Consider the following 22,126-nt stretch of genomic DNA (forward strand, 5'->3'; position numbering starts at 1 on the left):
TTCCTTGACCAACTACTCAATAGCCTCTTGTCCATTCTGGACTCACTCTTTGTCTCTTTACCCTGTCTTCTTGCTTTTATCCTGATCTGAAAGCATCTTACTCACTGTCTTGTTGCATATGTGCCCTCCAGAATATACCCTTGATGAGCTCAGGCTCCCTGTTTGTCTCTGCAGCTGGAACTCTAGCACCTACAACAGCAGGTCCCTAGTAAACCTGATAGAATGAAGGAATGCATATCTCTGCAGTCTTACCAAGAATAGTACTGGACACAAACCTGTGTCCTCTGAGAAGGAAATTACTGATGGGTTACTAATAATAAATGAGCGAGATAATCAGCATACAGTTCTCCACATAGCATGCACCTGTCTGGATTTTAATTGGACCCACAGTGCTAGCTGCTTTTGCAGAGAAGGCAATTTGCATCCTGTGCTTCACTGACCTCTGGCTGGCTCTAAGCTTCTGCTAGAGTGAGCCTCTCCATTTTGTACCTCTTGAAATCTTGGCTGTGCCTTTTGATTCCCAGCAGAAAGCAGTTAGACATTGTTTGAAAGTGCACTTCCAATCATCTGTTGGTTGTTTTTAGACTATTTTTTTGCAGAGGGAGTAACACCATGTCTATTTGGCTTAGGGCCCTCCGTATGCCATGCTGAAGGTTTTGGATCTCTTGCTATTATCCATTCCCATACATGTCTGCCTTCCGATTGGAACTGCACTGTAAAAAGCATCCATTTAGTGTTGGTGAACTCATTACAGCTTGGGATCTCTTGTCAGTAATCTTATCCTTTCATCATTACCATGTGACACTAAGTACTGGCCAGGAAGTCAGCTGTGATATCTTCAGGACAAATCCTACTGACATATGGCATAGACAGTTGGGCACTACCACTATTTTGGGGCACTTCTGTTTGGTCTAGACTAGTGCTTTCAGCCATCCTGATAAACACACTCTGCCAGTTTCCCAAACACGTGCCTGTGTTTGCCAGTCAGCTTTATTCTCTATCTTGAGTATTTACATTTTCTATTCAGTAGAGAGATAAGCACATTTGAGAACACTATCAAAGTGAGCAAAATTTGTATCTTGTAAAACATGCCCAGTCCAGTGTGCTTGCCCAGAGTGAACTCCCAATAAATATTACCCCTTTTGCTTCTTCTCTTCCTAGCTTAACAAAACCTTATTTTATTTAAAAATACATTTCAAGAAGACTCTGTATCTTGTTGCATTCAAAGCAGCTAATTCTGATATTACAATTTTTAATTTATTATTTGAATTTAACATAGCTTTAATAAGAGAAATAATCACATATTAAGTGAGCACTGGAGTAGTTTATATGGCTTTCTCCTGAACCCAGTGATTTATTCAAACATCATGAAAAAAGATGCAGTCAGATACTGTGTCACATGATATGTTAGGAAGTGATGGACACAAGCTAGAAAACTATGAGAATCTGAACCAGTAAGATCCTAGACTTAACCACTGACTTTTACTGTTACTATTTTGTGATTCCTATCATTTGAATGATCAAGTAACAATCAAGAACTTTGTCTATCCATATGCTAATCAACTCATACGCACAAGACTTCAAAATCTGGTGTTTAAGTTTCCAGAGGTTTCTATGTGTGTAAAAATATCCGATCAATTTTTTGTTTTGTTTTCTTGAGACAAGGTCTCACTCTATAGTTCAGACTGGTCTTGAACTTGCAGTGATTTTCGTACCTCAGCCTCTAGTGTGCTGGAATTACAGATGTGCAACACCATCCCCAGCTCTTCAGACCAAATTTTAAATATGTGCTTTGTAAAACTGTCTACCAAAACTATCACCCATATATTAATTAAAAAGGCAGAAGAATGGGTCCAAGAAAGATGAGAAACTATGGTGAACATGCATTTGAGCAAACATCTCCAGCCTGGTTCCTCCTCCCCACTGTGAGATACTGCAGTTCCTTTAGGCCCAGTCCCCGGGCCCTTTTCCTTAGTTTGCTCCATAGTCCACTCATACCTTGGTACTCAACTGCTTCAAAATTTCTACAACTTGGACATTGATGCATTTGGATATGAAAATTTTGTCCCAGTATGGTACTCATCGTTCGTTTGGTACTTGACAAGCAAGCTAGACTTGTCAATGTCAATCCCCTCATGACTTCCTGCCCAGTGCAAACAATTTGTTTGGTATTTGTCACTTTCATTACTTTTTTTGCCTCCCAGAACCAATTAATCACTTCCAGGCTATCACTGTAACTTCCTGGCTGCGTTATCTACAACCTTGGCTTCAATTCCCGTCACTCAGATGATCTCCACATTTGGACTCCCCAGTCCAAGTTTCCACTCAGAGTCTAGGGCCCCACATCCAGCCCCACTGTCCATGGCTGGACTCTCTATTTTTCTCTGCGCAGAGCTCATGCTCCAGGGCTCCTCTCGGCGATGGGGCCACCTACGGCTACTAGTAGCTATAGGCCAAATCCCATGCCATCCTGTTTGTCACTGTCTTTCAGTGACTTCCTCCCATATCTAAATCAGTATCAAACTTCCTTAATGTTGTCTCTCTTTTTCTCTCTTTTTGTTGGGACCAGGAATCAAACTCAGGACCTTGCACTTGCCAGGCAGGTGCTTGTGCCACTGACCTACATCTCTAGCCCCAGTGTCATCTCTTAGATGACTTTCAAATCCGTCTATTCAGCTTATCTTTGTCTTTGGATCCATCGGGTCTAACCACCAGCATCTCTCACCTTGGCTACTGCAGGAGCCTCACACCGCTGGCCTCCAATTCTTTCTCCAAACCTCAGCCAGATCTTCTCCAAAGGAAAATGTGATCACACTAAGTTCACTACTTAAAACCCTTAACAGCTTCCCATTGGTCAAAGGATAAAGAAAATGAAATCATACCAAGTAACATGCCGTCTCTGGCCTAACTTTCCCCTCCCCTCATTCCACTCTGTGACTGTTAATCATTCTGGCCACTTCCTTCCTCTCTGGAACTTCTTCAGTCCCCCTGTAGGCTTTCCTCTAGTTAATTTCCACACTACGTCAGATACTGAGATATATCTAATGTGCACAGTCACCACCCACTTGTTTTTCTTTTTAGCATCTCATTTTATGTTCATTTATTTGTGTGACATACTTGACTTGTGGGTCACACATGTTAAACTGTGTGAAAACCCTATGAAATTAAGCCTCAAACTGGAGTCAGTGGGACACTGTAGCCTGTCATCTGGTGATTCAGGGAACTCTTACACCCTATCACACACAGTTAATCTTGCTGGATCTGGAGACTGTTGTCTGGATTTGATTTTGATGCTTATTTGTTCTCATAGTCTTAAAGTAATCTAAAAAGAGGGCTTCATTTGAATTATTTGGTTTTCCAAAAGCCCATGGTCTTACTTTTGTTGTTGCTGATACAAAATACCCAATGCTCAAAGTTAAAGAAGGAAGGTTTATTTGGCTCATAGTTTGTAGAGGTTTCAGTCCATTATCAGCTGGCTCCAAGGCAGGGTAGCATGGCAGACAGGCATCATGGAGGAGAAACAGTTAATGGTGGACAAAAAGTAGGGGAAAAAAGAGCAAAGGTGATCACCACAGGTTTTTTCTACCCCTTATATTTTATCCAGGCTACTTAGGGCAGATGGCCCTCACACCCTTGATCCTAGTGCCCTTGATCCTGGCATTGCATCATGAATCAATCCCAGTGCCACACCCTGGGATTCAGACACCTCCAAAAAAGCACCACCTATGACCATGAGGTTTTGGGGGGGACTTCTAGACACAAACCATAACATTCAGTATAATATACTATCACATAATGTTTCTAATAGTCTAGTAATGGATCATTTAATTATTTTATGAACTTCTAAGTTCAAAGTTTTATACCTCTCCTTGAGCATGAAGTATTTCTTCAAACTAACATATTTACATGAGAAAAGGAAATGATAGCATCACTATTAAGGTTTAGACCTGAGTGTCTATTGTTACGGCTTAGATTTCTCAGGAGTTGGGAAGATGATTGGATTATGGGGTGCAATACTTCTAATAGATTAGTCTACTGATGAGTTCACAATTGATGTTCTGTAATGAGGTGGGGCCTGGCTAGAGGCTGGTCACTGCAGGCATGACCTTGGAAGGTGTATGTCCCTCCCTGACTCCTCCCTTTTCTCTCTACTTCCTGGCTGCTGGCTGCTTCCTGTGCCAGGCCCTTCTACCATGGCATTATTCCCTTGGTGCCAGCTGACCAGGGATTGTAACTCCAAAAAGTAAAGCCTTTATCTTCAATTTGTGTTGGGCATTTTGTCCCAGCAACAAAAAAATGACTAAGACAGATTTGAATACCAAGAGTGTCATTGCCATGATTTTATCCAACCATGTGATCTAAAAGCCTTTGGAAAATAGTTTGTGGAAGGAGTCCGGAAAGGTTTGGAGATGCTAGCTAGAGAAGCTCTAGAATACTGTAAACTGAGCTTGATGGAGAATCTGGTTGAAGTTTAGAAGACCAAAATGCTGACACAAAGCCAGTCAGTAAAACTAGGTTTAGGAGGTTTCAGTTGGAAACAAAAACTTCATTGGCAGTTGGACCAGAGGTTATGCATGTTATGCTCTGGTAGAAAATTTATCTACATTTTATCCATGTCCTGAAACTTTGCAGGAGATTGACATTAAAGACAGGAGAAAAATTAATCTGGAAACTTAAAGGTAGCCCATTCAAGCAGTGGCATGGGTATATCTGGCTGCTTTCAGTCCAGTTTACATTGAGAATCACAAGGAAAAACCCATTCAAAAAGTTTTCTGTTTTGCTAGAAGGGAAGCATCTATAGGAGGGAAGCACATACAGAGCTGGGGCAAAGGACAGTACAGTTGTCCAACAGATAAGCTTAAAAAAGAAGCCAAGTACTTTGCATCAGGACAATAGTAAAGATTGCTTGAGTGCATTTTAAGAATCTGTAAGACATCACCCTCTGCAGGCTCAAAAGTGTAAAAGACTTTGTTTTGAGAAGAGTGTCCTATGGAGCCCAACTGGTGTCCTGGGATTCATTCACAGTGTGAAGTCATCCAGGTATTCAGAGGCCTCTGAAACCATGTTGTTAGTGGGCCTAACAAACTTTTTCTCCTGTAAGTTGTGGGTGCTGTGTATTTTGTCCTAGCAACAGTAAAGTGACTAAGACAATCATCAGTACTACTGGGATGTGTGGTACAGTGGAATACAGAACACGCATGGCCTTGGGAATTGTGCAGAAATCCTGCTTTGTTGGCGTGTCACTGAATGACTCAGGCTGAGAGTTCCACCCCAAAGTCTTAGTCACCTATAAAAACCCCACCTCTCCATCTTCTTCCACCTACTGACTCATGATAGCTGTCGTGTCTTAATTTTGTAGTAACACTTTAGAGTTTATCAGACATTTCCAGATTTTTACTTTCTGAGTAGGTCAAGAATTTTATGACATTTTTGGTGGGGGGGGGGTGTTGTTGTTTTTAAATTATTATAGGTGTTTTACAAAGGAAACAATAGGCCAAAGAGATTAAGTGGTTTCCTGAGACTTAATGGTAACCTAGAAACAGCACAACCTACCCTGCCTTCCACTCTAAATCCTCTATACTTTCCTCATTACCTATTTCCATTAGGAAAAATATAGTTGCATAAATTGAAGTTCGCATCAATAAACCAGGAAACACAGATAAGATAGCTGCCACAATCAGAGACTCCAATGCCAGAGGGGCCGGCTGGCCATGTAAACAGTGAAGCAGGCTAAGTGGGTATTAATCATATTTCCTCATTCCCAAAGAAACACCATCTTTTCTGTTTTTCTTGAAAGACATACTGTACTCATTCCTTTTTACAATATATTTTTCTTCTCTACACTACTTTAAGAAAACCACAGTACCAAAGCAATGAAAAATGGTGATTGTAATGTGATAGGTGGGGAATAATAAAGCAGGGTAGGGACTGAGGCAAACTAGTATTCTGGACTACCCCTGTTGGGTGTTGGCTACTGTTCTTTTAAAAGTCATGCCATTCTCTACCGAGATAAAAATCTGTAATTTTAAAAAGTGGAAGAATGTGGTCCATTCATCAGTGTCAGCCTATCAGGACTGTGTGAATACTGTAGATGTAAGTGATAGGAGAAGGATGAAACCAATCATATTACTTAATTTGAGGAAGGCTTTTATGTCCATAGGGTTCCCAATATCTTTCAAGATATGTGCTTAATAAGCTATTTAATTATATAAGCTCTTTATACTGTATCAAATTTTTTTTTTTTTTTTTTGTACCAGGGATTGAACTCATGACATCGCGCTTGCCAGGGAGGTGCTTATGCCACTGAGCTAAATCCCTGGCCCCTACACAGTATCAATTTAAAAACCTTGGACTGTTCAAAGATCTTTGAGATGTAGTCCAGATATTTGCATTTACATTCTTATTTATTAAAAAAATCCATTGTGGTAATATAAAATATTTTCAGGGCTTGGAAGGGTTACATTCATTATCTTGAACTCATAAATCTGTATACAACTTCTAGTTTGGAAAACATGTCAAAAATATGGAATTCCCCTTGAAGATATATATAAATAGAGTCATCAAATTTAGCTCCAGATGGTCTATCAGTAACAACAGAAACTACTTTCCTTGCCAACATGAATTTCATAAACTAGAAATCATTCTCAGGCCAGAGAAGGCAGACATGTCAAGTGTACACATATTTATTATTATATTCTTTGTATCATGTTGGGTACTTTGTTACATGGACCATAAACATTATTTAAGATCTAACACTGAGTATCTGAAATGAACTATTTGTTTTTTATAGCAAAAGCACTGAAGCCTTTCCAGAAAGACTAATCTACATGTTTGAGTGCGACAGAGCTGTGATTACAATTGGCCAGGTGGGCTTTGGAAGCAGGAGCAGCAATGACAGCAAATCTCTGTGTTGGGCTTAAACTTTCATATTATTTTTCTTTGTGATAATATAAGTTTCTGGGATTCAGTACTGGCATTGTTGCTAATAACCTACTAACTATAAATGCAGCAGGACAGCTATGTAAAAATAAGTGCCATTGTATTATCGATGAAATAAGGCACCGAGGCTTGCGGGTTCACAGTGTCTGTCTGTCAGAGGAAGAAATAATGAGAGCCACAGCCTCTTAATCACTGTATCACAAAGACTTTCTCATATCAGCACAACAGAAACTCAGTGTTTGAAAATGATGAGGAAAACAGGGGGATACATGAACCCTGTGATGGCCGTGGGGCTTTTTGTAGGGGGTGAGCTGGGTAAAGTAGGCTAGAATCAGGAAGTAGAGCTCAAGGACCATCTGAGATCCCTTTGAGAAGCTTAAAAGTTTCATCACTAGAAAGAGCAGGCCCTCATCCTCAAAGAACATTTGCTGTAATTCTACATTCCACATTTTAAATAACTTTTGATGTTCTGTTTATTTTGAAAAAGACAAGTAAGTTTGGCCTAGTCCACATCACTGACTGGTGATAGTCTAGCTGCCAGATAAATAAACCTCCATCAAATGCAAGTTATGGGATTCAAGGGAAAATTACTGATCAATCTCAAACTGTTATTGGGTTTAGCTGATTTTGTGAAAATACTTTTAACAGTGAAAGAAATCAATAAAGATTTATTAAGGTTTTCATTCTTTGCATAGGTTTTGAAGTGGGTTCTTACTCATTATAAGTGGCCTTTGGGAGCTGAAATATGTACTTTACCGTCCCTGGTTCTTTTCTCCTGTTGACCCTTCACATTGAGTAAGCCTATTTCACACACAGCTGCTGCCAGCCTCTGTCAGCCTCATTAAGTGACACCATCTCCATTCTGTACAAGAGACACAAAGACAATGAGCTTTCCCCTATTCTACTATAGGTCTGCAATAGGGAAAGAATGCATAAAATTAAACTTGGAGCCGTGTTGAAGGTTCATCTGATACTCATTTAAAATTAAGAAACAAGCCAGGTGGAGTGGTATATGCCTACAATTTCAGCACTTTTAAAGGCTAAGGTAGGAGGATCACATGTCTTAGCCCAGCCTGGGCAGCTTAATTCTTAGTGAGATCTTGTCTTAAAATAAAAAATAGCAAAACAGCTCGGCACAGTGGACCTGGCTTTAATCTCCAGTACCACCCCCTATGTAAAGCAAGTAAAGAGTTTGGTTGAAAATATGATTTTGACATCTAAGAAAAAGTAATAGCTTCCATGTTCTACATATCTACTATTGGCCAGGTACTTTTGAATTTTGAGCCTCACCTAGAAAAACTGAGTTGCACTTAACTTGTCCTTTAAAGGATTATGAGCTAAAGGTAGGTAGAGAAAACTGCACAAATATCTCAAATCCTCCCCTTTCTAGATCCCCACTTCTTACAGTGACTCTGGAGGTCATTTTAGCAAAAAATGTTGCTTGTGACTCTACTATTAATTTTGTGTTGGGTTTGTGACTGATTTTGGCTCACAAAGGGTGTGAATTCTGAACTTAGCCCATAAGCTTTGCATGTTCTCTCTCTCACACTTGGAAACTTGCTGAGCCTCTGTGAACCTCTACGTGAGTAATGCCAGATGAGGCTGCTGGATGACAAGGGATATGGTCCCAGTTGTCCTCCTTGTCCCTCAGTGGCCAGTCAACCCTCAACGACAGCAAGTGGGCCATAGATTCATGTAGGAGCTCAACTGAGACTAGAGGAACTGCCCAGCTGAGGAACTCACAGAGATGGGAGCTATGTAACTGGCTATAGTGTGGGGTGCTTTGTTACACAGCAAGAGGTAACTGATACAGCAAGCATGATTAGTACCAATGTGGTAAAGAGAGGCTTGTACTTTGTCCAAGTTCAGTGAGCTAGCAAATGGTAAAGTTATCAAGTTATGTGTGCTATAAGGCCCACGTCCTTAAGTCACTCTACTGTACCTGGTCATCATTTTGGTTTTTGTTTGATCTAAATGAGAATGTCTATGTGAGTACTTTCTATATGCTTGATGTTGAACTAGATTTATTTCCTACATTTAGGAAGCGTAAGTTTCTCTCTCGTTTTTGACTAATGAAATTGTAAGCTGATGGTTTTGCTCATGGCTCTACCTGAAATGCACTTTCTACCCTTAAAATCTGCTCAAAAGTAACCACTTGCCAGGAATCTCCCTTAACTTCTCAAGACAGAATTACAACTTTTAAAACATCTGGCTGACTGTAAAAATAACCACAAATGCTCACTCCTTTCTGAATCCTTGCTGTTGGAAAGCGAGTTTTCAGTGCTTTCGATCAAGACCTGCTCTCTTTTTCACCAGGCCCTGAATCTAGACTGGCTTTGTGACCTGCTCTGGGCAAGAAATGCGGCACAAGTGAGAATGGGCCAGTTCACCCTGTGCACTTCCATCCTTTCTCTCGGGAACCCCTACTCCATTTCTCCCACAAACCCGGCGACCCTGATGAGAGATGAGAGATCACGAGGACCAGTGCTCAGTCAGCCAGGCTGTCTCAGCTGACAGCCCCAGATCTGTGAGAAGAGCACGGCCAAGACCAGCAAAGCCAAACCACAGCTAATCGGTGTTGCACACAGAGCACAGCTGAGCATGGCCTGAATTACCCGGCAGAGTAAACGGTCACTGAATGCCACCAAGGTGTCAAAGGCACAGACAAGGGATATCCATTGTGCTTTTTGGATAAGAGATCCTTTATACTCTTATGGTACCCTAAAACTTATTTTTGGAATAGTCCACACATTCACTGAATGAATGACTGAATGGCTAACTATTCAATTACACAAAGATAAGATTTTTCTAACAAATGAGAACTCTGACTTTTTATTTCAAAATGAGTAACTTCTGTCTTTCGTGGCTGTGAGAGCAACGCTCCACACAGGGGCTGATAGTTAGCAGATGTGTTCCTGTGTTTGTTAGCTGCCACTGATCTTGGTAGGTGAAGCAGGGTGCCAAACAACAAAAGCCAAGGCAAATACCATACACTGAGACTTGCAGGACCTGTTTCCCAAATGCTTTCACAATCAGGACGAACTCTCCTGATATTTGTAGGCTGGAGATTTAGTGCAAGGGACATGTTAGTTTTATTTCTTCTATATTGGCGAGCTGCCTTTTTTTTTTTTTTTTTTTTTTTTTTTAGTGGTTGTTGCTTTGTTTTGGAGATACAGTCCTTTAAAGGCTTCCCAGCTCTCCAAGCTGTCTCACTGTGAGAACAGGAGGGTTCTGCTACAGGAAGAGCATGTCTGAGATGCTCACCTGCTTTCTCAAGGCTGGGAATTCTCAGCTTGTGTTGCATGTTGGAAACACCTGGGGAGCTTTTAAAAATGCCCCCCAGAGATGGATCTAATGAGTTTGGGGATACAGCCTGTGCAGGAGGACTTTAAAAAAGTCCCTTGAGTGATTTTCATGAATAGTCAAAGTTGAGAACCAGTACTCAGCTTTTTCCCAGAGTGCTTGCAACAGTCAAATGGTTACCATTGGATTTAACTTTAGAGGTAGTCCTAAATAAACACTTCTTAAATATGCCTATAGCAAAACCCAGAATTGAACTGGTATAGCTGGAGAATAATTTCTTAAAACAGACAGTGACTGGCTCAAAAAAATTTTAAGAAATCATGATCAAATGAGTAACTTCCTGATGATTAACTTGACAAGCATATTATGAACCATGTGGCATGGTCTTAAAAGCCTTAAAGATAATTAGGTATTCAATTGGTCTAAATTAAGTAACATATAACACTACAGCCTGTATTCAATAATACATCAAAGCCAAATTTCATTTGTGTATACAATCCAATAGCATACCAGTCTAAAATCTCTCCAAAAACATTCATTATCACATGCACAAAAATACTACCATAAAGTAAGGTACAATTTAGTATACTAATATGATTTTTGGGTTCAGATTCAACATGGGTCTTTCAAAAACCAGTCTCATCTTCCTAGTGCACTAATGATTCTTACATGGCAACTCTTACATGGGAATTGTTACTTTCAGCAATTATTTCATTAGTTTTCGATAGCATTCAAAAGTTCTGAAACCATGTTATAAAACATCTTCTCATAAATGATGTAATGCATACATCCTGCTTTAATGGCAAAATTTTATCACTATTAAATTCTGTAGCTGCAATCACAAATAGACCTCAGAGTCAGATTTTTCTAAGTCACAGGCTCATCTGGGGTGGGGGAATCTGGTTTGACTTTCTGACATCATAGAGAGGGAAACATGAGACCCAGAGAGGCTGAACAAGTAAATAAATGCCACCAACACTAAATGGCTGGGAATCAGCCTTGGATGTTCCAGTCTGCATCTTCTCTCTTCTTCAGAGGAATCTGGAAGACAATGGAGAAGCCTGATCTGGCCTTAGGAAGTCAGGTGTCAGAGCTGGATATGGTCTCCAGCTTTCACTGAACACTCAGGTTTTACTGACTTTGGCTTTTAGGTGGTTATGCTCCATAGAGGATTCTGACAGTGAGTGCAATTATCACATCCCACTACACTATTATTACAAAACAGGTGGAAGTCACTGATAGTCATTCAACATACCATTTATAAATATATTTGCTATATTTTTTCTAGTCTATTATTGAGATCTTATATTAGCATATTATAATTAATGAACCTATATATATATATCATTATTGCTTCTAGTTCATATTTACTTCAGATTTTCTTAGTTTGTACCTAATGTTTCTCTTTTGTTGGAGGTCCCCTATTATATTTGTTTTATTTTTCATTGAGAGTAAGAGACACAGATAGCGACAGAGAAACACAGACAGAGAGACAAAGAGGCACATAATTTTTTTCAGTCAATTAAGAGCAAAACTTACAGACTACTGTTGTCATATTCTCTAAAGAAATGGGCATATGTTAATGAGGTGCTCTGGAGTTTTAATTATGAGAAACACACTGTGGATAAGAAGAAAGCTTAGGTTAAAAAGAATGCAACATCTGGAAGGAACTGGCAACATGGCTCTGATTGCAATATAGACTAACAAAATCTAAAAAGCAAAGGATAGGGCAGAGTAGTGTGAAAATTTAAAGTAATAACAAGCAGTTCACATAAAACCATAGTAATATAGCACAATTTTCCATCATTTACTTTAGGGAAGTTTGCATTTTTGAATAGAGATTCAGTGATAGTTTCCTTGCCAATATTTATGTAAAACATTTTCCAAACAAGGCTGATTCATCTTACCCTGAAATGAATTGTTAGATCACAACAGAGAATGTTAAAGCGTTTGCATCTCTTATGGAAATGCCAAACATTTTACTTTGCCTGATGCTGTACTATAAATGGGAGATTCAAATGCTAAAAATGTTATACAATTGCCAAACATAGTTCTTTAGCATCTACTTTCTTGGTACAAGTGACTTGTTCTCCCAAAGTTTGAAAGTGAAAGCTAGCTACAATTCAGAAAAATGCTATACCTACCCCTAGTTAATAAAACATGAACAGTATTTTATGCACATGGTATTTCTTTTTGTTTAGATAATTTTCATTGAAATGCTTCTTTAGACATTTACTGAAGTTTTGTTAAACAGTAGATACTCCGATGACAGTTGGTTTTGTAAATTAACAGTTGGAACAGCCAAGCAGCATCAATATTGTTGGAAAATAATGATGCTGATTTAAATAATTTTTAATTTTGTTAGCTGCATTTCAGCATAATAGTAGATGTAAAAATTATTTGCTACAATAAATGAACAGTAAAGTCAGAATTTGAGAACTATTAACTCACCAAATAGGACAATATAAATAATGCCCCAATATCCAAAAATGTGAGAAAATTAAAATTAAACTAAGATATTTTAATGGATTAAGTAGAATCGGATTTCTTGGACCACAGATTTAGCTCAGTGGCATAAGTGCCTACCTTCCAATTGCAAGGCCATGAGTTTGATCCTTGGTACAAAAAAAAAAAAAAAAAAAAGAAATCAACTTTTGTTGTCAAAAGAACAATAAATGAGAAAATGCCACTGACTTATGGTTGGCATTTCAAGACAGTACAGGTATGTCTATAGGATATTCCTTGCAAAAAAGTAGAGGTAACATGAGCAATATAGGGATTTGTGTAAGGTATTTAAGGTCAGCATTCCTTTGAAGAGGGTGTCACAGAGGAAATTATAGATCTATGACATGGACACAGCCAGGCAGGACGAGAATGGCTTCATGACATCTTCCAATCAACTGGCTGTCCCATTGGTCTTTAGTCTCCCTTTCGCAACTCACTAGGCTCACATTTAAAGTCACGTCCTCATGAATGGCAAGATTTCCTTTAAAAACTGAATACAGATGATTATGGCAACCTCTTTTATTTGCTATATTAATAGTGTCATCTGTTTTGACTTGCAGAATTCAAATTCTGCAAGACTCCACAGGTTAAAATAATTAAAATAACTCCTATGGTGATTTTATGATACATGAAAAATGACTTAAGTAAAATAATTTGATTTGGAGTAAATTATTATTAAACAAATTATCAAATTCATTTAAATACAAACTTTACTCATATTTTGACTTGTCAGTTAACATGTGCTATTTAATTTACTTTATTCATTTTAAGATGAAATGCATGTTTGTAGACAATTGGAAATGACATAATATTCTTGGTTTGAGGATTAATTATGTAAGTTTCAAGTTATATTCAATATCTCATAATACCCAGAAAGACAGTTGTATATATGAACTAATGTTTTGATATTCTGCATTTCAGACAACAATCAACCTACAATAATTTTTGTGTTTAATTAGAAAGATGTAAAGATGTTTAATTAAAAAGATTTAAAGTTTGAGATTGCTATTTTAATTAAGTAAGCCTCTTCAGTTAAAATATATTGTGTTTTATTTGACCGCGTTGTCAGCTTTCCAGAAGGGGAAGGACACACACACACACACACACACACACAGAGTCCTTAGTCACCTCGGGCTCTTAGAGGCCACTGCATTGTGAGGTTCTGCACTGCTCAGGACAAAGTGGGTACACACAACTTTAAGAAGCCACAGCATCAAGCCCAGTTAGAGGTTTGCATAGTGCTTTAAACCTTTGCTTTTGCCGTTGTTGCCTTTCCAGTGCTGGACTTTGTAGGCACAGTACCCTTTCAAACTGTCCTGAGAAGTGAACTGTTTGCACTAATGCACATCTTTAAATGTGTTTCATCTTAGGCAGCACACACTTGCTTCTGTGAATCCAGTAACAGGAACAGGTTAATATTCATTTACATCAAAATGAGTGTTAGTATATAAGGAGCAGTATCAAAGCAGGTCTGGTATTGCATACAGTGTTTCTGAACTTCTGTGACTGTAATTTCTAATAGTACAGGATTTAGATGGGCATATTCCTCCCTTAAAGACCCTGTTTTTACATAGTGAATCTATAATGCAGGAGAAAGAAATCACTGGCAAGAAAACTATTTTCCCAAGTTGTGACTTGCATCTCAATAATGAGATGCCATTAAAAATATTTTTAAAAAAACTCCTAAGCTGATCTGTTCCTTAGAATTTTGAGATTTCCCACTGCTCACTATTTTCCCATTCTGTATGCACAGCACAGAGTCCTGCCAGGCCTATTACAGTGAGCAAACAATGTCCTCTCTGTCAGAACAGAGAATGAATAGTATCCCAAAATTCTCCTCTAATGTACAGCCTACATTTCCCTGACCCCAAACCCTTCAGAAGAGAAAAAGCAGGACAAGGGCTGAGGCGGAAAACCTGACTCTCCCACTGCCAATCTGAAACTGTCTCCTAGAACACTAATGGCTAAGTAATGTCAACCATATATTAACTTCCAAGGAGAGCAAGTTGACAAGTATATTTTCTTTTAAATTGGATCATATACTTTGCATTTCTGTGTCTATAGGTACACGATATCTGTATAAGGAAAGAAGGAGACATCATATCAGATAAAATTTCAGGGCATAGCAAAAATAGCTTATCACAACAAACAGCATCAACAGGGGAACTTCAAATTATGTTAAAATACTGGGGGCTAATTGATGAATTCAGAGACTATCTATCAATTCAGCTGCTTCTGTTTTAAGCTCCAATTCCTACTATGATCATGATTCATAAAGGAAGAACCTCAAGCTAGTCTGAAACATATGACATTATGCTGACAGATTTATCTTTGGTATTAGGATCTGTCTGCTTGTCTGTCTCATACACCCGTCCTCACTCCTCAAGAAGCGTAAGGATCTAATTTTCCAAAACAAGAACTTCATGTATTTCTCATGAACCAATGAGCAGGTATTACTTAGCAGGTATTATCATAGAATAATAGCGGTTTCCTTAAAATCATCTTTATTTGTAAGTCTTAGTTGATGGAAGATATTACAGTTCATCCTTTCCCCCCTTGTGACAAGAATATAGCATATATTTTATTTAACCTTTAATGGGAATTACCTAACTCATTCCTCATAAAGGAAGAGATATTTTTATAGTTAAACACGCTGGCTTTTGTTTTCATGAATCTCTGTAATAAGAAAAAATTCCGGCTTTCCATTCTCTCCCTTTTCCCACACATTTGCAGTGCTGCTCAATGAGCTCCCAGATTCTAACGACATTCTCCTGGTAACACATTTAGCAGGGGCTGCAAGACACCCCAACAGCTCTGCTTTCTTTTCTTCTCTCTCTCCCTACCCCAGGTCTGTATTATGCTGAACAACTAAACCTTTGTGCTCTGAATGGCCACTGCTGTCTGAAAATTCTAATGATGTGCCCCCAGATGGGTACAATGGTATTATTTACCTTGGAGAGATGTTTGCTCAAAAAAGTATTCCAAGCTCTGGCAAAGTACCTCTTTGAAATGCTGTTATGGTAAGAGTCTCTCTTCTTTCTTGGCCTATAACCAAAAAGAAAATTAGAAAGAAAAGCTGTCAGAGATACTTGCCCAGTATACTGTAAAAATGTTGGCATACTTTTGCTAACCATTGAGCTTTACATTCTTTCCTAAACAAAGCAAACTGCACAGTTTAATTATAAACAGGCATAACTACAAATATCAGTGAATAAATATAAAATTGTCTCTAAAATAACAGCTAATTCAGTATCTAATCAAACACAAATCCCTATACTTGCTCTTCCCATATTTTCCCCAGTTTATGACAAATTTGTGTGCTATGGTGGCAGCATTAGAGCTCAAATAATTGTTATCTGACTTTGAGATGAAACAAATGATTTATTTGAAAAGAGTATTTATCCTTTAAGGCAAAGTGAGCTGTGATTTGATTCTGAAAATTTCTTATCAAAAGGAGAGCCGGGTGCAGAGTAAATAGTGTGACCTGAATGATGTGTGGACCCAATCCTAGGTGTATGCTATCATTGTACTGCGAAAGCGAGGAGGTGAGCAGAGATGAGGGCACCGCAGGGATGATTTCCTCAATCCTATCTGTGGTTCTATATTGCTTCAGCCTGGCGCTTCCTTCATCCTTTTTTCTCTCTGGTTCTCTTCCCATCCTTCAGTAAGCATCTCCTATGCTGGACATTTACTTCACAGAATACACCAGGACAGGTACAATGTCAGAGAGAGCAGAGGGAATGAATGAATGAATGAATGAATGAATGGATCCATATCCTAAGGACAATCTCCTGGCTGCTGACTAAGATATATTATCTTTCAATTATATTGGCACACTGAAGCACATTTTCTGATTTTCAGTATAGAAAACTGGGCACATGAACCTTACAGATTCACACCTACAGATGTTCTTGTGGCTACATTATCATCTCAGACCATGGTGCTTTCTTCTGTTACAGTGTCAGCAGATTATTTATATTATCTAAGGTTTTCCTGCCAGTTATCAAGCAAGAAGGCTGCCTTTTGTTTGCCACTAAATTCAACTACATGATTATTTTCTTATTTTTTAGAGTAAAACTGTAAGATCAGAACAAGACACACAGTCATGGACTGTCTGGCTCAACCTGACTCCAGGTCTTTCACTGTCAGTCACGCCGAGGAGGAGGAAAGGGTTTCACCGAGTGGAGTGCTTGACAGATAAGCAGGTTGCCAAGCCACTGCTCTACCCTTTCATTAAACTTCAAATTAAACCTCCTTCTAACCCCCTGACACACAGATATATTTAGATGTGGGTTCCAATTGTAAATCTCTCCACTTTTCCACATCTGTGGTTAGTCTTGGAGAACTGTCTTGAATTAGTGAGAAATACAAGCAAAATTAAAACATCCAAATTAAATTGCATCAGGTAAAAAATAAACATTTTTCTTAAACTTCTAAATGCTATGAATGTGATTTAGAAAAAAGATTTCAATATATTCTATTATTAGATGAATGAAGAGCTTGACTTGAAAATTGAATTTGACAGTTAATAATATAAAAGTGGTACATGATTTTGCATTTTCAAAACAGAAAAATCATAAACTAAAACTATTCTAAAGAGACAGTGAAGACAGTTCAGTACATAAAGACAGACATATAGATCAATGGAACAAAATTTAGCTTCCTAGGAAGTAAACTGCTATTGGTAATTAAACATACTTCTAATTATTCAACTGTATGGTCAGTTCATTTTGTTTTTTGACAGAGATGCCAAGACTGCTCAGTGGAAACAGACTGGTCATTGCAACAAACGGTGCTGTGACAACAGATAGCTACATGCTAAAGAATGAAGCTGATCCTTAATTCAGGAAAACCAAAAAGTTAATGTAAAATGGACTGAATACCTGAACTTATAAGGTAAACTACAAAACTCATTAAAGAAAACTTTAGAGGTAAATCTTTATGAGTTCAATTTTGGCTTGACAATTTAGACACACCACCAAATGTACATGCATCAGAAGAGAAAATAAATTGGATAGAAAAAACTATGCTTTAAAAAACACTAGACAGTAAAAAGACAACCCAAACAATAAAAGAGACTATGCATATATCACTTGGTAAGGGACTTGTATATATAATATATAAGGAACTCATTTAATTCAATTAAAAGACCAAATAACCTAACCAAAGATAAGCATAGGACCTGAAAGACATTTCTTCACACAAATGGCCAATAAGACATGAAAAGATGCTCCATATCATTGTCAAGTACACATCAAAGCCACATGAAATGTCATTCTACACTTGCATAAAAACCCCTAAGATAGTAACAAGTGTTGGGAAGGATATGGAAAAATCAGTACATTCAAGCCCGGCTGCCAGGGGTGTAAAATGATTCATATTATTTGAAAATAGTCTTGTAGCTCTTTGAAAGTGTTAGACAGAGACTGACCATTTGACTCAATAATTTAACCCCAAGATATACACCAAGAGAAATGGAACATGTATTCACAAAAACTTATACATAGATGTTAACAGAAGCATTACTCTTAAGAGAGAAAAAGTAGAAACAACACAGATATCTATCAACTGGTGAGGAGATTTAAAACAGAGTGTATTTGTATAAAAGAATGACTCAGTCCTAAAGTGGAAGTACTGATACATGTTTTTTCTTATTTATTTATTTATTGGTGCTGGAGACTGAACTCAGGGCCTCATGCATGCAAAGCAAGAACTCTACCACTGAGCCACATTCCCAGCACTCTGACACATGTTACCATACAGATGTATTCTGAACACTTTTGGTAAAGAAGCCAGTGATAAAAATTCACATACAAGTTTGATTCTATTTATAAGAAATGATCTATATGGGCAACTATATAAAGAAAGAGGATAGATTAGTGACTGCTTAGGGATGAGGAAAACTGAGGAGGATGACAAGTATTCTAAAATTGATGGATATTCAACTCTAAATATACTAAAACCCATTAAATCTCATACTTGAAATGATGAATTGTACAGTATGCAAATTGTATCTTAATAAATCTCTCATCAAAAAAATTCCAAGGGATGTGGACATTACAACATCAGTAATTTCCAGACACCCCCAAGGAAATCTTTCCATGTGTCGTTCTAGGTGGATCACCAGAGCTGCTAAAATGAAGCAGACAGCTGAGCTCCACTGCAAACTGTCCCATTCTGCCTGAGATGACGTGAGTGTAATTCTGCATTGTCCAAATACTCCTTCAGGTCCTTTTATACCTGGATGATTATCTCCTTACATGGACAATAATGAATGCAAATGATTGTTGGCTCAAACAGAAACTTTATGCTTTTGATATTAATTTCTTTTTCTGTTCAACAGTATTTTAGAACTTTTGAAATCAGTTATTTACTCAAATATGACAAAAAAAAAATACAGCATGGCTACTCTACCTGCACAGCTAAATCAGGAGAATGCCAGGTCCAGCACTGTCTCTACCCCACTGACAATTTCCCCGAGGCCTGTGGGTAGGTTCTCAACACTGATGGTAACATGCAGAAGGAGGCTCAAGCAAGCGAAAAAGAAGATGACTTCATATGTTTACAAGCTAACCTAAAGACTCTGACAAAAGCCACTCAGAGGAAGTAAAATGAGTTTAATTTCTGGGACACTGGGCCCTCAGGGATGAGATATGCACCTGACAGATGGCCTGGACTGAGCCCCTGCTGGCAGTGCTTCCTGATTCCTAGTTCAAATTTAACAGCGCTTCCCAGGGACGAAACTGTGTGGGATGGAGCAAGCCCTTCATTACGAAAGGGTGTAGGCTGGCCTACATTTGGTTTACTGGTTTCTTTCCATCACAACATAAAGAATAGTAATTATGGGGATGTCATTTGCAAAAACATGCTGTGGTAATAGGAAGGACTGGTAATCCTATTTCCTTTTTTGTCTTCAGGGATTTTTGAGTAAGAGCATCTCTGTTATTACAATATCCTCAAATCTACTCTGATTTTAAAAAACTAATTTACTTAATGTAAAAATACTTGAGTGATGCCTGTACATCAGGCAATGTGATCCATATAGTACGAGGAAACACAGGAACAGAATGAGCCGAAAGTTCCAAGTTCAAGGTGCCAAAGTACGAGGGAAGCACGGAAGCCGCTCCTGGAGAGCCAACTGCATGGCAATAAAGGCGGCAGGAACGTGGTGGCGCCGCCCCAGTGGTCAGGCCAAGGCAGCAACACCTTTTTGGCGTGGGGAATTAAAATTCAACACCAAATTCAGCCAACTCCGTGCAAGACCATGTGGATGAGACAGACGGAGAGTGTGATCAGGCACATGCTCCACTGGACCGTGAGTGTGTTCAAACACCCTAAGCGTTTCATGCTGTAGTCAGAACGCATTCAGATTTGGGGAGAGCCAGACAATGCAGGCAGAGGAACAAACGGTGGGGAAACTTTCAGGGAAGGCAGGAAAAGACACACTGGGGACTGACTCGCTCTCCGGCTTTTCTCTTCTAAATGACTCAGCTCAAAGGCAACTGTCCAGAAGCAGCAGCACATGGATGAAGAGTGGGACAGAACCCTGACCTCTGCTGGTCTTCACACCACAGTTTGCTGAGGAAGCTCAAGATGACGAGAGCTTTTTTTCTTTGACCACCTACATTATACTGTTGATCTACATGATACGAGATTTGACTAAAACAAATACAAACGTCTTTTGAATATGATGTTGCTAACTTATGTGTCTCCTTCTGCAATTTTACTTGGGCAAGGCTGCTTACATGATCCAATCCATGTAGCAGTTCTGCTTCTTAGCTTCAGGTCACTGTGTTAAATGTCAAGCTGTTGCTGAATTCTGCTTCTGCCATTTGTTACAGTGGCTATCTCTCCAGCTCACGGTCATACATGTATAGAATTTTAGCCAAGTGAGGCCTAAGACAGGATTAGGATAGAACACCAAAAATCTCCCTCCAGGAAGATAACAATTTATTAATCGATTCCTCTGGGTTATACCCACCAAAGCAGCTATTAATCCAGTTAACTACACACACCCTTCAATTTGTCCAAATGACAAATGTTAGTAATTTAAGATACCTCTTCTGAGCAGCATTGGGGACTGAACCCTGAACTTTTGCACTAATCAACATCCCCAAGACCTTTTTATTTTGACCCAGGGTCTTGCTAAACTGCTAAGCTGTCCAAGCTGGGCTCAAACTTGCAGTCCTTTTGCTTCAGTCTCCCAAAGTTCTGGGATTACAAATATGTGCCATCATGTCCAGCTCTGATAAATTTATGGGTAAAAAAATGCAAACCATAAACTAGTGCTATTTCTCATTAATCCGAGTTCCACCGTGTGTTTAATAAGAATCACACCTCAAAGCACGGGCATTTCATTAAGTTCAAGATTCAACCCACAGCAGTCACACAAGAAAAGTGTAGAAAGTATGCTCAATGGAATAGCATTTAAGGCAGCTGCTGAAGACAATGTGTTTGGTGCAGAAGGCCCCGAACAGCACGGAAAACACGACCAACCACAGCTTACTTCCCCATCCGAGGGTTCTCGTTCTTCTTGGTTTCCGCTCTTGCTAGGCGCCCTCATACTTGTGACCGTTTTTCGTGCTGGCTTTCCCAGCTGTGGCATGCATGCCCACCCCCACCCCCTCAAACCCCAGCTGCTTTGGCTCATACTTTCAGTCTTCCTGGCATTTACTGTGTGAACATTTCCAGTCTTCTGCCATCTGATGTCTCCTGCCTCATTGTTCATGTATTTGAGCGGCTGAAACCCCTGATGTACGCAAAGCAGCAGTCCATTAAGAGAAGAGTAGTTTTAAGGTTTTATCAGAAAAATGGAAGAGACAAGCAGGGAGAGTTCACACTGATGCCCGAGAGAGGCCGCTGTGAAGATAAGACGAAGGTTTATAAAAAAAAAAAGACCCAGACTCTAAATAAACATCAAAAAGATTAGAAATATGACACTAGGAAAATCATTCCTCCTGAAAATCCTCTCAAAGGTGCAGTTTAAGAAAATAATCTTCTTTCCAAGAGGAACATATTTTTCTTCAATTCTAGGGAGCCGACGATAAAAATCCTTAAATGTATTTCACATTATCTACAGTCTACAGGATCCAGGTAAGATTGATACAATTATAATACATATATTGAGTTTTTAACAAATGACATTTTGTTAGCAAAAACCTTCTATTTCTAAGTGTGCTGCCCAGAAAGAGGATTAAAACGACATAATTTAGCATCCGCATTATCTGCTGGCATGTACCCAAGTGTGGCTCAGCTATGAATTTTTTGCAGTTTCAATATTAGAAGGCAAATCATCAAAATGGTAGTGTTCAACAGGAAAAAACTCTCTCTTGTTGGAAAAGGCTAGTTTATAATATGTAAATGTGATGCACTGAAGGGA

At 38.8% G+C, this 22,126-nt stretch overlaps 1 protein-coding gene across 7 annotated transcripts in view; it reads right to left on the minus strand.

Moving 5' to 3' along the window:
- The window catches only part of Pag1 (phosphoprotein membrane anchor with glycosphingolipid microdomains 1), a 131,377-nt gene that overhangs the window by 39,155 nt on the left and 70,096 nt on the right, over positions 1-22,126 (minus strand). For 6 of the 7 annotated variants that reach the window (XM_063257497.1, XM_013144006.3, XM_063257495.1 and 3 more), the window contains one exon: positions 15,699-15,792. The exons of the other annotated variant lie outside the window; for it this stretch is intronic. The gene's annotated coding sequence lies outside the window, so the exon portion shown is untranslated. The remainder of the gene's footprint in view (positions 1-15,698; positions 15,793-22,126) is intronic. 7 annotated transcript variants of the gene reach the window in all.

The sequence above is a fragment of the Cavia porcellus genome, unplaced genomic scaffold (assembly GCF_034190915.1).
Source record: "Cavia porcellus strain 051 isolate PalLab524CR breed Dunkin Hartley unplaced genomic scaffold, mCavPor4.1 scaffold_10, whole genome shotgun sequence".
Classification (NCBI taxonomy): Eukaryota; Metazoa; Chordata; class Mammalia; order Rodentia; family Caviidae; genus Cavia; species Cavia porcellus.